General features: G+C 36.1%; 1 protein-coding gene across 2 annotated transcripts in view; it reads right to left on the bottom strand.

The window, feature by feature from the left end:
- Positions 1-20,928, bottom strand: part of LOC120419068 (uncharacterized) — an 89,012-nt gene that overhangs the window by 27,329 nt on the left and 40,755 nt on the right. For both annotated transcript variants that reach the window (XM_039581646.2, XM_039581648.2), the window contains one exon: positions 12,756-12,784. The gene's annotated coding sequence lies outside the window, so the exon portion shown is untranslated. The remainder of the gene's footprint in view (positions 1-12,755; positions 12,785-20,928) is intronic.

Genomic DNA, 20,928 nt, shown 5'->3' with positions numbered 1-20,928 from the left:
AGGCTTGTCGCTTTGCGCGCGCCGATACAGAGACCATAATCAGAGGAGTCTTTTCTCTTATTTTGTTACGATGACGACGACGACGCGGTCGTGCCTAAATAGATAGTTGTTGTTGCGGCAATATCGTTGCAGCAGGCCTTGCGTTTGTGCATTGCGTTGCGTTGCGGTGACGATCGGTAGTCTCCTTAAGATACGCGCTCAATTAAACCTATAATTACGTATGAATAGCAAAGATCTAAACAACGAAAATTATTGCGTGAAGGAGAAAGTTGACTTCATTTTGCTTTTTTTTATATAATTGCAACATAGGGAGATTGATCAATTGTGATGTCTTAAAAAATTTAAACGACAGTAAGTTTTTGTTATTTTGTGAAACTTTTGAATCTTTACAATATTTACCACAAAATGAAAAAAAAGCATTGTTTAAAGGTCTTGATTTTTTACCTTTTTGCCTGCACTCGAAAAATAAAATTATTAAAAGACCTCCCACACCAACCTTTTATTTAAACATATTGGATATTGCTTCTTTTGCATGGTGGTGCCAAATCTGGTTCCAGAGATATGATTTTTTTGAAAAAAGGTGATCTGTGAAAAAATATCGAAAATGTGTCCAAAAAATTATTCAAAAATTAGGTAGGTAAATCATTTTGCAATTGAAAAAATAATACCGAATGTTTGCTTGAGTGGTCCACTTTGGAGTTTGTTACTTTTAAGCAATAATTTTTTGAAAAAAAGCAATAATTTCCGAACAGTTTAACATAAGTCGTTTTTTAATAGAGCCACACCGACAAGTTTTTTTCTCCAAAAAGCTGGGAATTTTTCAGTTAATTTTTGTAATTCAGCCTCGCAAAGAATTCAAATCGATTAAAATGAGTTTTTTTAAGTGTCACCGGATCAGCCTGACGATATCTTGGAAATTATTGGTTTTATTTTCAATGTCGTTTTTTTTCTTTTTTTTTTTGCGAAATTCTGATCTTTTCATTAAAATCATTCAACAATCAAGCATAACTTTTGAAATGGTTTGCAAACAGATAACTTTCCTCACTACACTAAATTTTTAAAAAAAATTATTTTTATTGAAGAGATCAAGAAATTTCACAAAACATTGAAAATTTCCAACATTGAAAAACCGAAATTTTCAACTTGAAATTATGTGATATTTAGAAAAACATTTTTTCTTTTTTTAAAATTTTGTAGCTGGAGCTCAAACGCAAATTAGCCAAACTAGGGGAAATATACCCATTTTAATCACTCTAAGCCGTTCGACCAATTCTCATCACTTTTGCCGTTTTCCGCTATTAAATCAACATTTTCAGATGTATCAACAATGAAGAGTTGCTTGCTTACTTTTATTTGAGCTATTTATTACTTTGGAACAGTCAAAAACACTTTATAAAAGCTGTAATTAATGATCAAAGTGCTGATAGGCCGATAATAGAAATAGGCTGAGAAAGGGCATAGTTACCCTATAATCAATTAATATTTCAAATTTTATGGATATTCTTCAAAGTTTCACTGCTTAAAAAAACTATTTAAGAACTAGTTTGGTTTTTTAATAAGGATTTGAAATATAACAGCAACCATTACGATTTAAAAAATGGTAAATTAGGTTAGAATACAAACCAATCCCGTATATTTCAAAACTTTTTGCTAATTTCAAGAGAATTCAACATCAAACATTATAATGCTGCGAAAAATATTTAATCTTGGTTTGACAATCCATAATGATTAATATAATTAATTTATATTTGTTTGATTTACTCCAAAATCTGTTTTTTAAGTGGAAAAGTTTAACATGCATTTTTTTTCAAAGGTTCATTGATAATTTGTAGCATAAGGCAAATACTTTTCAAAGTTTATGCCCCCCTTTACTCCTTTGTCGGAAAAATTAAAAGGATTTTTCGAAAAAAACTTCAAAAATATAAGTCTTACCTGAATCTAATCTAATCTAATCAGACCCTAGCGCAGCCAATCTTTCGAAGGGATCCTGGAGAGTGCCTTAGGTTAGATGACGCCTAGCACTCTTCTTGTCATTTATTAACATTTGTAGTGCGCCATTGCATTAGAATGCATTGAAACTGCGTAAAGCCGTATCGCAGCGATGACTCGTAATTGGGTTGAGTTTGAGCACTAAGTGTTCGAACAACAACACAACTCTGAATCGACAGGGGAGGAAGAAGCGTGGGGACACACCACCATACGCTCCGAGATTTTGGTTGTATTTGTTGGGAGCACCATGCTAAGAATGTTTGGTACTCCGGGACCCTCTGGGATGGGACATTGTGTTTCCACGAATGCCCTGGACACTATTTGCCGTGGTCATAGCGCCACAACTCGCTCTCTGTAACAGTATTCCTAATTCCAGTCCACGCTCACCAAGTTCGTCATGGCCTAGTGGTTAGCATTTTTGCTTACCAATCCAAAGGACGGAGGATCGAACCCTGCCTCGAGCGACTTTGATTTTTCGTTTATATTCATCATTTCAAATTTATGTGTTCTTAACTTTCTCGTTGGGAGCAGATGGGAATATAACCCAGAACCATTCGCTTACAAAGCGAACACCGTAACCAGTCAGCCACGGCCGCTCCTTCTTTATTAAAGATAATTTTTTTCGTTTATGTTTTAAAACTGTAGATTTACTAATCTTTGATAAAATTTTCAATCGATTTTCTCAATTTACTAAATTCATGAAAACCTGGGCTCACAATTGTCCACATTCCCCTAGAGGGCCCTCTTATAAAACAACCAACTTGCAAACAAACAGCAGTGGACAACCGCTATTATCTCAATAGCAGCGGAAAACAACCTTCAGGGAAGCCCCTGTGCTTTCGTCGTCTTGGCCGGACCCGTGTTGTGGTCACGTCACACACAATTGCATTCGCCAAACCAAACGCGCAATTGCACACCGAACCAAAATGAATAGGTTTTCTATTTTTCCCCCCCTAGCCCCACTCCCCTCGGCAAAGCTGAGCAGGCCATGTTTCTATTATTTTTATGTAGAGCCCCTGCGGCAATCATCGAAGAAAGCCTTGCTCAAATAAGGCTCTCGAGTTTGTTCCGGGGGAGGACGGATGGGGACACACACTTGTCGCAGTAGGCTCTGTGTTAGGTGCGTGTGTTGTTTTTTTGTTTTGTACCGCAGCGTTGCAAGAGAGGGCCTGCTTGGATTGGACAATGCGTTGCAGCAGCAGCAAAGGAGGGCACAGATTTCCGGCTTTCGCGAAAGCTTCAGCGAAATTAAGCCTCTTGGGAGATTGGGTCGGTTTTAATTTGAGCATATCTCCAGATTGGATTGCTTTGGGAAATGCCTCTGTTTGAAAGTTTTGCTTGGTATGTTGTAATTACCGGAGTTCACACAATCATCCAATCTAACAAATTCTCATATCTTCCAACTACATCGATCGACCAAAACAACGCAGTCTTGCCCAAGTTGGTGGACCCGTCTGCCCAAGTCGGCTGCAAATAAGTAGTTTGAACAAAGTTGGTTGGCCTCCTTTTGGCCTCCTCTCTGTACACACCGTCACCACAATTGCACAATTCTATTCATAAAAGCCATTCTCCACCTGGTCCCGCAGGCCCATTATTTGCCGAGCTTGGACCTCAAAGTGTTGAACCGCGCCACCGCCGTCGTCGTCGTCGTCGTCGCATCGGTCGCAAGATCGGTTTAGCAAATTTGAAAACTTGCTACCGCCACACACAATATCGTACTCTCACAGGTGTGTATGATGCAATTGTCTCCAAAGCAGTGGCTAGTGGAGTGCTAGTTTAAGCCATATAAACACAATATTCTTTCTTTTGCGCAGCTTGCAGGCAGAGTTGCCTTCTTTTTGTACGAGAGCTGAGCTGGTTTCGATTGAGCCAACCGCTCGATTCTTGTCTTTTGGTCGCAGCAGGCTCATTTGCGCAGTAGGCCCAGGCCGGTTTATGATGGTCGTAGTTGGCTCCGTGCGATGATTGCAGATTTTAATAGCTTTATCTTCACCTCATTCAGTGCGTGTTTGGTGAATGGTATTTGATAGGGAGGGGGGTTGGTTTTAAAAAATTGCTTAATTTCTTGCAGCATTACTAAAATGTTGCAGAAAAAAAACAAGTATTTTTTTTTTGTTTTAAAGAAACTCCCTTGCTTCTCATGGGGTCATAGTAAAATTAGATTGAAAATTTGCCCGCCAAAAAAAATTTAGCATTTTAGTCCAAACTTAATTACACAATGCACAGTAAAAAAAATCATGGTAAAATATCTACGAATGAGTACATTTTTATATCTGAAAATGTATAAATTTACCACTTGGTAATAATAAACCTTCCAATTTTGCATCTTTCAAATTTACACTTTTTTCATTCTGTATACTTTTGATTTTTTTTAACATAATAAATCTTGTTAAGCTACTTATAGCCTTAAGGATTCTGAAACAATCTGCACATTTCTAGAGTTTTTTTAATGGCCCAATAGAGCATTTTTTTTATTTATTGCTTTTAAAGGTGTTTTTGGATACCCTTTTCTAAGGGTGTATTAAAATAAACCAAAAAAGAAAAACATTAAAAAGTGGTTCATTGGACCTTCTGGAAAAAAAATCAGATTTATACAATATGCATATTACCAAATATGCATGATCTATTTTGATAACTAATGGTAAGTAGAATTGCAGACTGATAAATGTTTAGTAATAAAAATCATAAAAATATACTGGAACTTTTTAAAATGTTAGTCTTGATTCCAAAATTCACAAAAGGAACAGAAATTTTCAAAAATGATTCTTTTTTAACACTGAAAATAGGATAAGTTGGTACTAGAAATTAAAAGGCTGTTTATGAAAATTCACTTTTCTTGTTTCTTTTATTCGCTGCATTTCAGCAACAATAGGTCTGATAACTGATAATAATTAAACTCATAAAAATATATTTGGCCTTTTTAAAATGTTAGTCTTGAGTCAAAAAATTTCAAAATATTTTTTTCGAAAGGATCAGAAATTTTCAAAAAGAACTATTTTTAACATTATAAATAGGAAATGTTGGTACTAGTAAATAAAAAGCTGATTTGATGAGACTTAAGAAACTTCATTTTTCCTATTTCTTTTTTTCTTTTATTCGCTGTATTTCAGCAATAAGAGTTCCATTCTTCAATATCTCTGGAGTTGACAGTCATGAAGACTATTTTACAATATCGAAAACGGGAATTCTTCAGTTAAAATTAACCTTTAAGTCGCTTTATTTTGAAAACGAGGCACTTTATCAAACAATCTGTAGAGTAATTTTCGATTGCAAATTTAAAAAAAAACTTAAAAACAGAAGTAAAAAAAAATCCAATTAAAATTTATAGAGATTATTTATTTTTTTTTTTTTGCGAAAAATCATAAATTGGCGGCAACATTTTTGTCTCAAAAGTTGCGGTATTTTGTCATATAAAATAAATTCAAATAATACAAAAAATAACTACCAATGAATAGCAATAATTTTTCATATCAATTTCTCCTGAATATTCCTTATTAATACCTACAACTCTACCGAAGACACCAAAACGATCAGAAAATTCGTTCAAAAGTTAGAGATTTCCTAATGACAGCTGCCAAAATTGTATGGAACCTAATGTGGGTAAACCAATGACACAAAAAAGCATTTTGATCATAAACCCCCAAAATGTTTGAGTCAAATAAAAATAAATAAATCTATTTCCAGTTTTGGTGGAGAATTGCTCAACTGCCAAAAATCAAGAGACATGTAATTTTATGGGAAATGGTATGTTCTTTTTGAATCTGCAATTGCTTAGTAAGTTTTTTTTTTTTCAATCAGAGCATTTTTTTCATTTCAAGATAACGATTAAGATTTGTTTTTGAAACGTTTTTAAACTTTGCAGGATTACTTTTAAAAGTGTGCCAATACTCTACAAAGTTGTAGAGCAGACAAAAACCAAAAAAAAATGATAAAAAAATTGCGACATGTATTTTTTAAGAGGTTTTAGAATTTTTTGAAAAAGTTTGTTTTTGAAAAAGTTACCATTTTTGAAAACTTTTCATAAGTTTATACCGCTTAAATTCAATCATGAAAGTTTTTTCGGGACGTTCAGCAAATTTTGCCCTTTGGGCGATTGTTGTGACGAGATTTCGAAAAATAGACCTCAGATTCATGATATCTCAGAGGGTTCGGGGCAACTTTTTTTTATATAGAAGGATGGGACAATTTTTGCGTCGAGCGACAGTATAGTTATTCAAAAAGTTTTATTTTATGTTATATTATTTTTTAAGCAAATGAAAACTAATGGAAAACTTTTTCCATTGAAATGTTTTAACCATGGCTTTTAATTACAATTTTTTTTCGAGAGTCGACGAGGAACATAAACCTTAGAAAAATATTGCGTCGACCTTAATAAAAAAAATGAATTATTGATAAAAAAAAACATCTTTAATAATAATTAAAACTTTGTTCAATTCAACTCTCTTCCAATCCCACGAGCAACCAGCAACATCTGAATAAGTGCAGATTAGTTCTGCCAAAGCCTCCACATTCCCCGGTTCGCAAATGCCATTGTGCTGATGTCCAACATTCTTCTCCCATTTCACTCCAGTTGCATCGCCAATGAACGAATCTAGCCTAGCAGAAGGTACCTTGCCAGAAACCGTTGCAAAACGCCTCCCTTCCTCCCAGACCTTCCCCAGGCCTCCTTGGATGCTGCAGCTTGCTCCACGCACGCAATGAACCGGAATTGAGCGCGCGCGCACTTCTTTCTTCTTCTGGCTTTTTTTTCACATGGCCCCTTCTAGGCTAGAAATAATAACCCTTTGGGGGATTCTTCCCGGCCGCGGGAAGCTTTGCCAGGGTTGAAGCTGCTTCCTACACCCAAACGAGTTCAGCCCTGCCACTCGCGCCTCGCAAAGACAAAGAGACTAATTCCACCCGAGCATGGGTAAATAACAAGGGAAATGCGTAATAATACCTTTCTCTGGTATCAATACCAAATTTTGGTATTCCTGGACCCTTTAAAATTTGTCTTAAGGATTATGCAAGAGCAAAATGTGGTATCATACCAATTTAAGGTATTGTTTTGATATTGCAAAATTGCAGAATTTGTCAATGATCGAATACCACATTTTGGTATTATTTTGGTATTACAGTATTTTATCAAATTCCTCTGCAACTATGGGAAAATTTTGACCAATTTTGACAAAATAATTAATTTTGCGCTAAAATGATGTCTCAAAGCGAATGCTTTCATTCAAAACCGGAAATTTCAAACTTGATTTTAAACATTTTTGATATACCCCCTAAAGAAATGACTTGAAATTGTGGAAAATTTTCTAAGTCAGGATGGCACATTTTGGTATTATTTTGGTATTAAAGTGTTTTATCAAATTCCTCTGAAACTATGGGAAAATTTTGATCAATTTTGACAAAATAATTAATTTTGCGCTAAAATCATGTCTCAAAGCGAATGCTTTCATTCAAAACCGGAAATTTCAAACTTGATTTTAAACATTTTTGATATACCCCCTATAGAAATGACTTGAAATTGTGAAAAATTTTCTAAGTCAGGATGGCACATTTTGGTATTATTTTGGTATTACAGTATTTTATCAAATTCCTCTGCAACTATGGGAAAATTTTGACCAATTTTGACAAAATAATTAATTTTGCGCTAAAATGATGTCTCAAAGCGAATGCTTTCATTCAAAACCGGAAATTTCAAACTTGATTTTAAACATTTTTGATATACCCCCTACAGAAATGACTTGAAATTGAGGAAAATTTTCTAAGTCAGGATGGCACATTTTGGTATTATTTGAATATTGAAAGGTTTCATCAATTTTCTCTGAAACTATAGGAAATTTGTTAAAAAAAATTTACGAGTTAATTAATTTTGCTCTAAAATGACTTGAAACCCAAAAATGTCAAAGATGATTTTAAAAATTAGTGTGATATACCCACTAATATTTTTTTCAAAAACGTTGAAATATCTCTAAGTCGGGATAACCAAATACTTTGAAAAACGAGTCAATCGATAGATTAATGAATTTTGGTGAATTTCAATTCAGTTTCATTTTAATAATACTTATTTTTCAATCTTGTTATTTTTCAGAAGCTTCAAGAACTTCAAGCACAGGCCGTTCATCAATGACAAATGCATTCGGTGTGGTGAAGAATATCACTAATAACAACATGGAATCATCAGGTGAGTAGATTTGGCTGTCCGTTTTTTCACTAACTGCAACTGCTGCATTAAAAATGGTATGAATATACCAAATTTTGGTATTACTTGTTCAAATACCAGCGACCATAATGTACTCTTGGTTGTCCAGTAATAGATGGTAAAATACCATGAAATCATACCAAAATCATGTATGTGAAAGACCACAGAAATACCAAAATATGATTTTCCAAGGGCGCGGGAATACCTAAAAATAAATCCATGGCAATACCAAGTTTTGGTATTCAAGCAATGTTCAAAAATCCAGAAGACCTCAACTTGGTATTGAAATGGTTTTATTTTGAGATATTATTTTACCCTTGTAATAACATGGTTTGGTATTGTTGTGCCCTTACACATACAAGATTTTGGTATGGTTTCATGGTATTTTACCATCTATTACTGGGCAACCAAGGGCACATTTTGGTCGCTGTTATTTGCCCAAGTAATACCAAAATTTGGTATTCTCGTGTTATTTACCCCTGCTCGGGCACATGGCCTCCTTAGATTACGGCCGGTGACCACGAAGAGGAGAGCCTGCTATCATTTATTTTTGTTTTATGGCCTGCTATCTTTTTTAACGCACTCTCGTGAGGCTCGCTCGGCTGCTCGGACTGCTGTGATGGAAGAATTTATCTCCAGGATGAAGAAAAAACACGTATAAAATTCTTTTGTTGTTTTTGATGTAGCAAGTTGCTTCGCTGGACCAGTTTTTGCTGTTGTTGTTGCTGCTGTTGATGCACTGGACATCTTCCACGGTTGTTGCTCGGCCGAGGATCGCGGTTGTGCGTTTTGCATAGAGTGAGAGAGTGCCGTCTTCTTCGCGAGAGCCGTCGTTTTACCGCTAATGTCGTCCTAAGCAACTCTCGTGGCCCACAACCAGCAGGAATTAAGCTCTCATATCGTGTTGCAAACGCCGTCCTCGGTCGTCTCCGCATTCCTCTTTTGTTGTTTATTTTTATGTTTTTATTTTTTATGGCTCCATCTCTTCTTTCACGGCGGCGGCGGTGAGCGTTTTGTCCGGCCCTTGAGCCAAGTGCGCGCGCGCGCGTTCAAATCTCTTCGCGTTTTTATTATTTTTACGCGCACCAGTTTGATTCTGTTTGATGAGTGTGGAGGGGGAGAGAGGGACAGAGAGCGAGATGGATGAAGCAAAAAAAAAAGGAATCCTAATTAGAAGGAGACACTTGGGAAGCTTTGCGCAAACAGTAGGCGTTGAGATTGTCTTGAAAAGATCTCGATCTGAGGCAACCTGAGCATAAAATGAGAGATTTTTTTACGCAAATTGTTTTAAAACGCCTTACTTTTTTAGAGGGTAGCTCTACGAGTAATTTTACGAGCCTTTTCAGCGAAAATTGTGTTGTTCAAATTAGCGTTAGCACCTTTAGCGGAAGGTATGAAGGTATGAATGATTTGGAAGTTAAAACAAACAAACAAACAAAATTGCCTTCTGTCCAAAATCTTGTAAGTCAAACAGTGTTTTCATTTCTAAATCCATTTTATTTAAAAGTCAAAAACAGTCTTCATTTGTATCCTTAAACCACTAAAGCGAAATGGGACAGTTGTATTAGCCTTGTTACTGTACAATATTTGGATATAATTGGTTGGTTTCGGATATAACAGACACAGATCAACAAAAATAGTGTATCGATTTCCAAATTCAAAACTATGAAGTGCTGGAAAAACTGCTGTCCCTATTCAGACTGTCGTTCTGATTCAGCCCAGAATACGTCTTGCATTTTGTTTTTTTTTATCGTGAAAATCTAAATTTTAGAAATATTCAATTGAATCATTACGTAATTACGTAAGAATTCATGAAAATGTTTGTTTGTTGTTGTTTTTGTTCGCAATTTTGCGTCATTAGTTAGTCACTAATTTCACGATATCTCGGAAACAATAGGTTTAAATATTCAACTTCAGAAAATGAAACCTTTATGAAATGTTCTCCTTTTTAAAAACAATAATAAAAAATTTCCAGAAATTTTTTTAAGGGCTAAAAACACATAATCGAAACAAAATTACATTCAAAATTTCTGCTGTAGCAAATCAAATCAAAAAACGGTCACGGACAAATTTGTAGGAAATTTGACAGGCTCTCTGATACACTGAAAGAAAAAAAAACACTACCTTTATAAAACTCTAAGATTTTTATATTTTAAAATCAAATTTAAATGTGAGTCCAATATTTTTTTTGTGAAAAAAGGATTGGGTTAAACAGAAAGTCTTACAAAAAAATGAAGAATGGGGTAAATCCCCTTAAAAAAAACTGCTTTATTAAGTTCACTGAAAGTCTGAAAAAATGAAGAATGGGGTAAATCCCCTTAAAAAAAACTGCTTTATTAAGTTCACTGAAAGTCTGAATTTTCAAAAACTAATCAAAATATAAAAATTGGTGCTCCAGACTATTTTATATAAAAATCTCCAAATTGACATTTATCCTAACCGGCTCCGTGGCTTAATGGTTACGGCTTCTGTCTCACAAGCAGAAGGTTCAGGGATCAAATCCCGGTCGGTACCTTTGAAATTTGGAATCATGAATTTGAACTTTGAATATGAACAAAAACGAAAATAAATCAGGTGGGATTCGAACTCACACCTTTGGATTGGTGGTCTGGGACGCTAAGCAGTCGGCCATCAGAAGGTTTACTCTCAAGCATTGAATTGATCCGTAGTGATGAAACATGTTATCTCTATCCTCTCATATTAAATACGCGCTGATCCCTGATTTGCCTGAGGGGATTGGAAGTCTAAATATAGATCGAGTTTCCTTCAGATGCTTGCTTCTATGTTTAGGCGGGGCCGAACAATGCCCAGCGACCTCGGAATTGGACCGCAAGGAGCTCTGTCATTCTGAAACGGGTCGTTGGAAGCAGCGCGAGGGCTATCACCACCTAATACCCGGAACTGAGATAAGTTGTATCAGCATTCGGCATATACAAAGCCTGATACAAACTATACTTTCCCATAATATCGCTACCTGTTAGCGGGTATTGGATTGGACCACACACACACACAAATTGACATTTATCCTTTGCTCTATACTTGTCCAGATCTGTATCTGACATGAATATTCAGTATCGAAAAAATGATTAATGAAAAGTTCGTCAAATTTCTCATAAGTTTGGCTTACGATATCACGACTGAAAAATGAGGGCTTTTTAAGTTAAACTGAGGAAAAATCTTTTTACACAAAATTAAAAAAGCAATCCAAACAACATTGTAAAAAAATCTAAAAATAATTTTCGAAATATATGTTCACAATTTTAAATATACGTATTTTGGAAATTCAACTTTTAGCGATAGAAAGTCTTTTTTTTGCTTAAGCCGATGCAAAAAATAAGAAAGTTTAAACATAGAATTTACGATCCATGGATTCAACATTTGAATGAACAAAGTGTTTAAAAGTGCATTTTACACCTGCCTGCCAGTTGTCATTAGTTTCCAAAATACCTAAGTATTGACGATTTTGCAAAAAAAAAGTTTTTGCGGTGCTGTAGATTGAATTTCATGAAAATTCCAGTCCAAACATGCTAAATATGATTATAAATGCAGAAAAATGCGTTTTAGATTGCAACGGCCTTATTAATTGTCTTCAAAGAATCAATTATTTAACTGTTTTTGAATTATGACGCTGCAGATTTTCCCAGATCACTTTGGAGCATTTCCTGACGGATTCCATTATCCGAAGTGAGATTTTCGCATGGAGTTACAAAATCTATTCTGAACTGTAATGGAATATAATAATTCAAACTATCAAATCTAACATCTTGTTTTTCGACGACACTCCCAATCCAAACCGCATTCAAGGCCTACTTCTCCGATTTCCTCGTGCATGTTTGCAAAATTAAGTGCGAACGATAAAAGATGTTCCACAAAGCCTACTGCGGCGAGCCCACTTCCTCCTGTAGCTGTTGTTCAGCAGGTTGATCTTGGTCGGACTCACTGTGTCCAGTGGTCCCCCCGAGGGCAGATGGTCCGCGAGGGACGCAGCAGAAGAAAAAAACGACAACAAAACAGAAAAATGCATTTTTCTCTCCAGAGTTCCAGCCGTTCAGTCGTCGTCGTCGTCTTATAAATAGATAATCATTTCTGTTCTGTTCGCGAACGGGATTATTTCTTCATGACAAGACGATGGATTAGATCCTGGCCTCGGATAAACGGGCCCTGTTGTTGGGGCAGGTTCTGCAACGCAGCCAGGCCAACCCCGGCCAGCGCATGCAGATTTCGTTGAACTCATTTCAACGGAGCCTGGGAGTGAGTATGCAAAGGGTATACGGAAAGGGTGGAATTGTTGTAGTACTTGTTGTGCTGTTGTGGTCAGGGCGAGCAAGGAAGATGAGTCTCTCGGAAGAGGGCTAATGAGAACTTGTTTATTGCTAGAGCCTTTCCAGAGCTCGTTAAGCGATGAGCCACTTTGCGCCACTTGTGGCTCTTGTGGACGTGGTTAAGTCGGGAAGAATGGGCTTAGGAAAGAATCATTTGAATGTTATAATGGGCTTGGAATGCAAAGTTGATTGTGTTGGAGACCTTCGTTTTTTTTTCCACAATAGAAATGGCTTATTTAACGTAATAAACTTACCAGTGAAACATTGAAGAACCGTTGAAAATCTGAAAACAGAGAAGGAAACATTATTTAGTAAAAATCTCACTAAATAGGCCAACTATTTCCTGCAACTCCCACTGCTTAAGTCAATCAAATCCCAAAGCGCCGTGATCATCTAGTTTCTCTCAAGTCCCTTCCATCAAACCATCATTCAGCTGTCACGCCACTGTCACATTGAGCTTAGTTAATTTATTTTAGAAAATAGCACTGACAATGGCAGTCCAGTCCAGATTCCTTCCCATATTACCTACCAAAGATAACACACAGTAGGCCGGTGATACCTTCTCCCAAAAGAGGCAAGCGTAAAGGCAAATGCCGCCACGGCCAACTGCGACGAAGAGCAATTCACTCATCGAGTTAATAAAATTGAGCCCCCCTCATTTACCCTTTCCTCCTTCAAAAAACGAAAAGAGGGATGAAAGGAAACACTTTGTTTTCTCAAGTGGGAGTACGAGTAACAGTTGAAGACCCAAGTGAAAAGTGATGGAGAAGCACCGTTTTGAGCGATTATCCACATTTGCGCGCAATGGTGTACTTTTATACGGATACACTTGCGGCTAAATGGTGCTTATCCTGTGATTTTCAATGGGGTTGGCGTTACTTAAGAGGAGAGGGTGGTTTCGTGATCATTTGGAATGTAACGATAATCCTGTGTATAATACCACTATTTTAGAAAAACGAAATTGCAAAGCATACACTTACTTTATTTCTTACAATAACAACACTGTGCAACATATTTTTTCACATTGAAAGAGTCATGTGAAAGCATAAGGGTCAAGGTCCCCTGATGCTCCTGAAGCGCGAAATTTTAAAAATTTGAAAATAAACTTTTAACAATAGTCAAATATGTTACAGTTCAATATGTCTAAAAAATTTGTTTACAGAATTTACAGATTTTTTCTCAGGCTTTAGAAAAGTTGACGTTTTATAAATTTTATAAAAGTCCAAAAAATGCATTTTTTGATTTGCATTAACCTTTGTCGTGGGCTCCCCAATAACTTATTTATTTTGCATCATTTATTAGTCGATACAAAACATGCAATAAACATTTCTGTTCGATTTGGTATCTTCTGCTACCCAGTAAAAAAAATCATGGTAATATTGCATCTGGGAAGGGGTACATATTTATCTCAGAAAAAATGTGTAATTTTACCTCTGAAAATGTGTAATTTTACAACTTTTCTAGTGTAATGTTACTTTTTCAATCTAAATTGAGGTAAAATTACATCATAAAAAAGATAAAATTCAACCATCCAAAATTAAACCTTTCAAATTTACATAATTTTTTGCTGTGTAAGTTGTTGTTATTAACGACAATAAACCCGAAAAAACCAGATTCCACCAGAAAAAGGTCCTTTAAACATTAAATCACATCCCATCACTTTTTCGCAAACAGTAAAATTGAAAAAAATCAGTGGTGCGGTGCCTGTTTGGACGCGCAGTCCTGTTTTTTCGTGTTATTTTCCGTCTCTTTTATGTCGCTGTTCGAGTGCATGGGGTGTCCTGTTTTTTTTTTTCGTGTTATTTTCCGTCTCTTTTGTGTCGCTATTTGTGTTCATGGGGTGATTGGATTTCTTCTTCTTCTTTTTTCATTTATTTTTTGTTCGCGCGTTCGTTGGCCGATGAATTTTATTTTTGTTCTCTTTATATAGTTTTCGATAGAAACGATCCGATTTTTTTTTTTAGACAAGCAAGTCGTATTGCTGGATTAAGTCCTTTCCATTTCATCGAGGATCGGAAGGCACGTCGACGGATATGTTTTAAGGCTTATGATATAAAATAATTTTAATGAATGAAGCCCTTCCTACATCACCGTTGATCGGAAGGCACGCCGACGGAGAATTTCTGGAGAATCGCGGTCGAATTAAAACTATATTTAAATCCCTAGATAGGTATCGAAAAAAGTGCAGTGCTTCTTGGGACGCGCAGTCCTGTTTTTTTGTCTCTTTTGTGTCGCTCTTTGTGTGCATGAGGTGATTGGGCATAATAATTGAATAATGCCATCAAAAGTGCGGTGCTTCGGTGGACGCGTAGTCCTGTTTTTTCGTGATAATTTTCGTCTCTTTTGTGTTGCTATTTGTGTGCATGGGGTGATTTGTTTTATGTGAGTAGGTTTTTTCATGTTATTTTTATTTATTTTTTTCTCTCCATTTCCTCAGTTTGATTTGCGATTCCTTTCCGTCGGGTCGTGTTTTTTTTTTCGCGATCGTCGTCGGTGTGTTTTTCGTTTTTTTTTCGCGTGCGTGTATGTGTGTAAAGGTGCGGCTGGCTCTGGTTGTCATCGATGACAATTGAGTCAGTCTGATTTGCGATGTCTTTCGGTCGGGTCGCAGGGTTTTTTCGCATTCGTCGTCGGTGTGCAATAACAACAAAACCTTATCATACCATTTCAGCTCGATAAACATCTTAACTCGTCGTTCGCTTCGTTAATCAGTACCCCACTAAACATGAATCATGTAAAACTCTTAAAAACATCTCAATTAAAAAGTCAGACTGTTAAATTCTTCATCATTTAATTACAAATAATTTTGGTTCTATCTTTCCACAGCCGGCTGTCTAAGATTAAACCATTTCAATTAAAAGTTAACAGCCGATAAACGGGAAATGTCTCATCCGCAGCATCCGATTGCTTGCCTTGAGATTAAAACATAATACCTTTCAACAAACACTATGATTTTGGGTCGCATCATCATCTTCTATGATGAATCCTGACCAAATACCCTATCCTACTAACAAATTTTCAGGTTCCTGGCGCTTGTGGGGTGTAAGCACAGAGTAAATCAGCTGCCCTAGTAGCAACCTGCGCTAACTAACATTCCCGTCCCTTAAAATCGAGATCTACAAACTGACATGGCGGGCGCCGTTGGTGGCCAATGACTGTTACCTATTCGCAACTGATCTAGTTTTAGCAATCATGGTGTTTTATCTTTTCAGCGCATTCATACATGCTGTTGATAAGGGAATCACCACTAGATCGTCGAAGCATATAATCAGTAGTGCTGAAAGGATATTACGGTTCTGTTCAGCAACGGAGGGGCAACCATGGGTGGTCTCTCATGCTCATGCTCAACAGTAAAATTGAAAAAAAAAAAACATTTATATGTATTTTAATATATTTTTTCATATTTACCAACGATGGCAATTTTTGAGATCATGACATCTTTGTTGGATTTTTGGATGATACAGAAAATAATTATTTTGTTCAGTTGAGTATTTTTTGACAAAATAAAAATCTTTCAAAAAATATTTTTAAATCGCCATTTTATTGTTAGAAACTGTTTTGAAATTCCAAAATATCGATGTATGACAGGTTTTGAAAATATTTTTCGAAAAGCTGAAATAGTAGTTTATGCAACAAGTTGCAAAAAGAGGATTTTTTCAGCACGAGTCGTACATTTATCCAACGAGGTTCACCGAGTTGGATAAATACAAAGAGTGCTGAAAAAATCAAGTTTTGCAACGAGTTCCATACAACATTTTTTACAATTCCAAAAAACACACACTGAGTGAAATTTCATGTCAAATTTTCATGTATTTTGTCAATAAATCGAAAAAATGTTGAAAAGAGTTACTTTTCAAAACAAGTGCTGAAAAGTTCAACTTTTCAGCACCCATTTGAGTGCTGAAAAGTAGAACTTTTCAGCATTTATTTTGAAAAGTGTTGCTATTCGATTCTGTTATTTTTGGTACAGAAAAGTAGGCTATTTCGTCGTGACGAAACAGCCTACTTTTATCTAATAAAAATAACAGAATCGAATGGCATCAGCACTAGTTTTGAAAAGAACTACTTTTCAACATTTTTTTGATTTGAACGATTTATTGACAAAATACATGAACATTCGACTTATAATTTCACTCAATGGGTGTATTTCAGAAATGCAAAAAATGTTGTATGGAACTCGTTGCAAACCTTGATTTTTTCAGCACTTGTCGTATTTATTTAAAATGTACAACACGTGCTGAAAAAATCTTCTTTTTGCAATTTGTTGCATAAACTACTATTTCATAGTTTATTCAGAAGACAATCTTGGCAATTCACAAAAATAAAAAAGGGATACCTATGCGTAATTTTCAGAATATTCGCATTCAAATATTTTTTTAACATTTTCAAATCAGCTCTCACATTTTTAAAAAGTCAGAAAGCATAGAAATTAAACCCTCAACCCTTTATAATCCAAATAAAAATTTGACAAAAATCTATTATTAAATAGTAGTTTTTGCAATTCCGTCTTGAAACTTCCTACTTTTCCTGTCATTCTCGCGTGACGAAACAGCCTACTTTTATCTAATAAAATTAACAGAATTGAATAGAAACACATTTCAAAACAAATGCTGAAAAGCTCTACTTTTCAGCACTGAAATGGATGCTGAAAAGTTGAACTTTTCAGCACTTGTTTTGAAAAGTAATACTTTTCAACATTTTTTTGATTTAAATGATTTATTGACAAAATACATGAACATTCGACTTATAATTTCACTCAATGGGTGTTTTTCAGAAATGCAAAAAATTTTGTATGGAACTCGTTGCAAACCTTGATTTTTTCAGCACTTGTCGTATTTATCCAACTCGGTGAACCTCGTTGGATAAATGTACGACACGTGCTGAAAAAATCTTCTTTTTGCAACTTGTCAGCACGAGTCATACATTTATCCAACGAGGTTTACTGAGTCGTACATTTATCTAACGAGGTTTACTGAGTTGGATAATTACGATGGGTGCTGTAAAAATCAAGTTTTGAAACGATTTGCTCACAACATTTTTTTTAATTCCGAAAAACGCTTTTTGAATGGAATTTGATGTCAAACATACATGTGTTGAGTAAATTAACTGTTCAAAACAAAAAAATGAAAATGTTACTTTTCGATACCAGTGCTGAAAAGTTGAACTTTTCAACACTGGTATTGAAAGGTATTAATTTTCCAATCTATTAGTTTTGGTAGAAAAATGTAGGCTGTTTCATCGCTATAGAATGACAGGAAATGTAAGTAGTTACCGGACGGAATTGCAAAAAACTATTTTTGATCTTTAGATTGGAAGAAGAACCCTTAAAATTTAAAAAATAGGGATGGTAGTTTGGCTTGTACTATGCGACTAGTTTAAAAAAAATGTTTTTTGGGGTTGGCAGAGTATTTTACTAACATTTTCAAATTTTTAAGTAAAAATAAGTATGCACAAATTTTTGGCAATTCTACGCATTTATTTACTTAAATTATTATGAAATCATTCCACAGCAGAAAACGTGAAAAACAATCAGACATAAAAATAAGAAAAATTATTAAAGTAAATTATAGATGGTGGACATAACTTGCTCAAATGCCCTCCTGAAAACGGGAAAATAAAAAAATTTTAAAGCTGTTAATCAATGCATGAATACATTTTGTATGGAATTTTCGCAAACTTCAATACATTACGATTTTTTTAACATAAGTGTTGCAGTGTTGCAAAGTGTTCTTTAGAAGAAAAAAATATTTTAAATTTATTGTGTGATAACCATCCAAAAACAAAGTAAACCATCCAGGGTTAAGGGACCATCCATAAATGGTTAAACAAAACATTGGAAAGTACTTTCCAAACATATTTTCTATATTTTTGCATAAAAAAGCATCTTTTGACAGAATATTTTATTCATTCATTCGCATTTTATAGAGAATAAAAGAGATGTAGAGAGTTATAAAGGTCCAATAAACCATTTTTTTTTTTTTTGCTTTCCGAGCGTTTTTAATATTTCTAATTTAAAGCGGTTTGAAAAACATAACACAAAAAAAGGAAATTTCTTGGTTTAAAAAAACACTCCAGATTCAAAGTTTATTCCAACTCCTCTACGTAGCTCCTGACCGCTCCCTCCCATTTTCCAAAACCGGTGACGACGACGACGTGGCAGAAGAATCAAGTAAGGATATCAATTCACCCATCACCCAGCAGCCAGCAGCCTCTCCACAACTCTCACACTTGGGTCAAACGCGCTTTGCATACCGGAATCCATAATCCAGAGAGTTGGAGAGAGGACAATCGCGGCGGCGGCGGCTTTATTTGGGCGGCTTCTGGGCGCAGATTCCTTTGAAGTCTTCTTCCTGTTGAAGTCTCTTAGTAGGCCGGCGGTGGAGGTTGGAAGAATCGTTTGATTCGTTTTTTTTTTCGTCTCTTTTCCGCGCGGGAGATCTTTTGTTTGGCCACAGCCTTCTTGGATGCGGGGGTGGTGAGAGGGTGGCCGCAGATTTTTATTTACTTCAATTAAATTCAATTCAATTATTGAATGATGAATGCATTGTATTGTGTGTTTTTATTATAATTTACCATTTTGTGTATAATTGGAAACATGATGTATCAATGTTTTATGGCTATACACATGTCCATTAGGCGGCTGCAGCTATTATTACACGCGGGACGGGTCCGTTTGTCTGTGTGAGCACATGTTTGGGGAGTTGTTTTTCCCACTCCCGCGCGTTTGCGAGTCACAAAGCAGGCCGTGTCGGCGGCACTTGTTTTAAGCCACCCTCCAAGGAAGGTGCCATGACAGCGGCGGCAAATCTGCGCCTGTGTAAAAAGAGCGTGACTTTGTTTTTATGTTTTTTTTTTTTGCTGAAATTGCATGACAAAGGCTTGAATTATTGTTATCATTTGTTTTCCACGTGACGTCACACGTTGCCGCGCGGCGATTTGAGCGATTTAAGGGACAACTGCGGCGATGGCCGCCGCTCATTGTCCATTGTCCGCGTGGTTCCGCGTGGTCATCTATGGGCGATGAGGATTTTCCTTGAAGCCACAAGAATCGATCCGAGTTGACAATCACCTCTCTCGGTGGAAACGTCACATGGTCGGCGGCTTCCTTTGTAAATTCCCCCCGCGTGCTGCCGTCACCACCACCGCCATCTTGGATCTCGTGGGACTCCCCAGCGAAGGTGGAACGAATTGATTGCAGTACCGGTGGTGCTGCGGACTCGGCTACTTGGATCGGGAATCGGAAAAATCGTCGTCGTCGAGCAGAAGAATGGAATTGATAGGATTAATTTTTAAACACTTATAATTGCCTATGGGAGCGGGCGGTCCTTTTTATGTTTGCCGCGGGCCCCCGGGTGAAGGATGGTTCTTTTGGGCCGGGATGGCAGATTCTCGTCCGGAGGCCTTTGATTGCACATCGGAGGGACAACAATCAGCAGCAACGTGGGCTAGGATAGGCTGGGCCGGTAGCAGCATTTGAATGTGACAGAACGGTGATTTGAGTGATGCACAAAGGAGGCTGTGCGTTATTTTAGAAGCAACTTTGTATGGGGGATTACATTTCTTAAAGTAATTACCTACAGGCCTATATCAAAACATTAATTACACCTTTTTTATGTTCGGCCAGTAGGGTGACCTACGTCGTGTTAGAGTGCTCCGAAAAATTGTCATTCTTGTCGTTTTTCGCAAAAAAAACACAATTTTCTTTTACTCTTTTGGACGCAAATGAAAGGAAATTGATAGGACTTTTAGAAAAAAATAGTTTGGAGTTAAAAAAATGAACCCTGATATATGGAAACTTAAAATCTGATTTTGCAGGCCTCGGGACCAAAGAGCTTTATTAAAATATTTTTTATGGATTCATCGGACAATGTTACTAAATATATATAAAAATGATGAAGTTTCGTCAACAGGGTTCCAATGTTTTTCGACGCGCCATGCGCAAAAAAGAAAAAATGACGAAAACGAGAAAAATCAACTTTTTTCGCTAGAACTGCGATAACTTTAAAATTTTAGGGATAACCTATACTTTTTTGGGAACTAAAAATATATGCAACAGCCGTATGATTAAAAACAAAATACTCGATTTTTTTATATACAGTGGACTCTCTCGTTGTCGATATTGAAGGGATCGTCGAGAGCGGGAGTTATCAAATTATAGAACGAAAAATCAAAGCAATCTATTTGAAGGGACTGACAAATTTATTGACAGCTGGAGCAATATTGATATCGAGAAGATCGACAGCCAGAGAGTCCACTGTAAATTAAAATTTGCAAATGGAAAAGAACTTTAAAGATCTTTGAAAAAGTGCGCTGTTTTTCAGATTAAGCCACGTGAAGGTTAATTTTAACTAAAAAAAATCCAGTTTTTATCTTTTTTTAAAATAGTTTTATCTATTTTTTTTTATTTAGGACTCAAAACTAACCTTT

The sequence above is a fragment of the Culex pipiens genome, chromosome 2 (assembly GCF_016801865.2).
Source record: "Culex pipiens pallens isolate TS chromosome 2, TS_CPP_V2, whole genome shotgun sequence".
Lineage (NCBI taxonomy): Eukaryota > Metazoa > Arthropoda > Insecta > Diptera > Culicidae > Culex > Culex pipiens.
This window is presented reverse-complemented; position numbering and strand designations above follow the sequence as displayed.